This window comes from Phacochoerus africanus, chromosome 6 (genome assembly GCF_016906955.1).
Source record: "Phacochoerus africanus isolate WHEZ1 chromosome 6, ROS_Pafr_v1, whole genome shotgun sequence".
Lineage (NCBI taxonomy): Eukaryota > Metazoa > Chordata > Mammalia > Artiodactyla > Suidae > Phacochoerus > Phacochoerus africanus.
This window is the reverse complement of record NC_062549.1, coordinates 89,468,848-89,472,532: the sequence shown is the minus strand read 5'-3', so window position 1 is coordinate 89,472,532 and position 3,685 is coordinate 89,468,848.

Here is a 3,685-nt window from a genome sequence, read left to right as displayed (position 1 = left end):
TGTTACTGTCACTACACTTACCCACATTCTTGCACTTTGTGCAACTATGACACCCCATCTTTGTCTCCCTGCTCTTTTTTTTTTTTAAGTTTTTTTTTTGTGGTCTTTTTAAGGTTGTACCTGCAGTACATGGAAGTTCCTGGTCTAAGGTTTGAATTGGAGCTATAGCCACTGGCCCATGCCACAGCCAGAGCAATGTGGGATCTGAGCCACATCTGCAAACTGCACTACAGCTCATGGCAATGCTGGATCCTTAACCCACTGAGCAAGGCCAGGGAGTGAACACGAGTCCACATGGTTACTAGCCAAGTTCATTACCACTGAACCACAATGGGAACTCCAGTCTCTCTGCTCTTGGTCTTTCTCTTGTCAAATTAGTCCTGTTTCCCCTGCAAGAATAATATAAAAATGTCATCTGTTGGAGTTCCCTGGTGGTTCAGTTTTGTTAAGGATCTGGTGTTGTCACTGCTGTGGCTCTGGTTACTGCTATGGTGTGGGTTTGATCCATGGCTGGGGAATTTCTGCATGCCATGGGCATGGCACACACACACACACACACACACACACACACACACACACACAAAGCCATTTGTATGAGGGTCAGGTTTAAATTCCTTATTCCAACATTCAAGGCCCTAACACATCCTGCAACTTCCCCATCATAAACCTCAGTCTTCTTTCATCATTTTTTTTCTTATCACCCAGATGCCAGATCAACACAGATTTTCCTCCTCCTCCCTTCATTCTATCATTTGTCTAAATTTTACCCTTTCTTATAAATAGCTAACCCAAATCCCATTTTCCCAGGAAGTTTTTGACTCTTCCCCAGTCCTAGACAATGTCTTTCTTCTTCTTCTTCTTGTTTTTTTTTTTTTTTTGTCTTTTTGCTATTTCTTTGGGCTGCTCCCACAGCACATGGAGATTCCCAGGCTAGGGGTCGAATCGGAGCTGTAGCCAGCGACCTACGCCAGAGCCACAGCAACGCGGGATCTGAGCCGCGTCTGCAACCTACACCACAGCTCACGGCAACGCCGGATCCTTAACCCACTGAGCAAGGGCAGGGATCGAACCCTCAACCTCATGGTTCCTAGTCGGATTCGTTAACCACTGCGCCACGACGGGAACTCCAACAATGTCTTTCTTCTTTGACTCATTACTATTTACTATTATACAACTTATTATTGTAGCATACTTGGGCATTTAATCAGCTATGGCAGGGTTCAGAATTGATGGCCTATAAGCCAAATCTGGCCTGCTGCCTATTTTTGCAGTCTGTGAGCTAAGAATGGTTTTTGCATTAAACATTTAAAAGAAGAAAAAGGAATATTTCAAAGCACATGAAAATTATATGAAATTCACACATCAGTGTCCACAAATAAAGTTTTATTAGAATATAGCCACTCTTATTTGTTTACATATACGCTATGACTGCTTTCAAGTTATAAAGGGAGACTCTGAGTAGTTCACGTATAGGACCTACAAAGTCTAAAATATTTACCTTCTGGCTGTTACAAGAAAAGCTTGTTAACCTCTGATCTAGGATCTTGAATTTTCTGTATAATCTTTGCAAAGCTGTTCAAGAACTTTGGAGAGGTCTGCTTCACTAAAGATAATCTTGTCAATGCTAATTAGCCATTCATTAGAAAGGTGGGGGAAGCTAGAGTGTAGGCACCATAGACTGAGTAGGAGCAAGCCTACTTAGAATTTAGTAACTTAGGCAACCAGATTCCCATTGGAAAATGAGAGTCAGAAGATCCCAGGTGGATGGGGATAAGATATGATCTTTTCCCCCTATCTTCTCTGTTTCTGAACTGGCAGAGAAAATGTAAACATGCCAAGGATCTAGCCAGAGAAAGGGTATCTGAGGTCTTATCTGAATCTGGTTGTTGAAAAGAGATCAGTGGTTGCTGGCTGAGAGAAGCTCAGCTATTAATGACTCAGTTGTTACAGGCTATGAAAGAAACTATTAAAAGGGTGCAACAGCTAAAGCTGAAAGTGTTTGGTTTTGGCTGACTGAGGCCTTAAGTAGGCTAAGAGGTTTTACAATGCCTAGAAGTATCACAGGCAAGAGTAAAGGATTTCTTTTAAGTAGAAATGAAAGCTAGGAATCCCAGTTGAAGTTATCAGAAAGATCATGACTTTTACCTAGGCGTTCTATTTCTTTCCATCTTGTTTAATCATTTTTCTTTTCTTCTCTTTCCTCCTTTCTTTCTTCTTTCCTTTTTTTAGAGCTGCACCGTGGCAAATGGACATTCCCAGGCTAGGGGTCAAATTGGAGCTGCAGCTACTGGCCTACACCACAGCCACAGCAACGCTGGATTGGGACCTGAGCCACATCTGCGACCTACACCACAGCTCATGGCAACGCTGGATCCTTAAACCACTGAGCAGGGCCAGGGATCGAACCAGCAACCTCATGGTTCCTAGTCAGATTCATTTCCACTGTGTCGCAACGGAACTCCTCCACTTGCTAGTTTTGATACTCAGACATGTTCCACCGAGTTCCCGTTGTGGCTTGGTGGTTAACAAACCCGTCTAGTATCCACGAGGATTCGGGTTCCATCTCTGGCCTCACTCAGTGTGTTAAGGATCCGGTGTTGGCCTTGCCGTGAGCTTGGTGTAGGTCGCAGATGTGGCTAGGAGCCTGAGTTGCTGTGGCTGTGGCATAGGCCGGCAGCTACATCTCTGATTTGACCCCTAGCCTGGGAACCTCCATATGCCATGGGGTGCAACCCTCAAAAGACCAAAAAAAAAAAAAAAAAAATTCCACCAAATAGGTTGCTACCTGAATTTTTGGAAGGGAGAAAAAACAAACCAAAAAAACACTGGACTTGAGGAGATAGAACTATCATATTGGAATCTATTTTAATGGCCACAATGGGTACAAGGTCAAAATAAGTGTGTCTCCCTCTTTTTTTTTTTATTTTTTTTTTTATAGTTTCACCACTACAGTGGAGCACAGTGGAGGACACATTGTCGGAATGAGATTGAATGAATAAACAGTTGTAAATTAATTTTTGAGGGGAGTTCACTACCTATTCAAGTCGATGCTAGGGGTCAATCATTTTGTTGGAAAAGACTCTTTGCTTTATGTGGGAGGCAGGATGGATGAATCCGAAGATGTCTTTCAACTCCTAAGATCTTCCAAACCAAACAGGCACTTCAAAATTTCCTTTTTTTTTTTTTTTTGGCCACAGAATACCATTCTCTCTGTCTCTCCCTCTCTCCCTCCTTCCCTGGCTCCTTTCCTCCCTTCTCTTATTGAGACTGCCATCCTATTACTAAATTTTAATCTGCGGCATCTCTTGGCTTTACCCTTTCATTCGCTGTTTCCTGCTTCACACGTACCGTCTTGATTCCTCCCAGCTCTTCTTTCTTCACTTTCTCAAACTCACACACTCCTTCCTTTCCTCTGTCTCCTTCCCTCCTTCCGGTACTACTCTTTCTTCTCCTTCCTTCTTTGCTCCCCCTACTTCATTTTCTGTCCTCTCATCCCCCGACGGTCTCCGCCTCCTTCCCGCTCTCTGCCTTACCCTAGTTTGGAAATGCAGCAGACCTCTGAGCCTGCCGCCATTGGATGCAAGGGGCTATCACTCTGCGGCAGGAAGAGCTCCTATTGGTCGAGCTGGAGGCGGGTACGGAGCTGAGTATAAAAGGTGGGGCAGGCAGAGACTCGCCGAGCGGC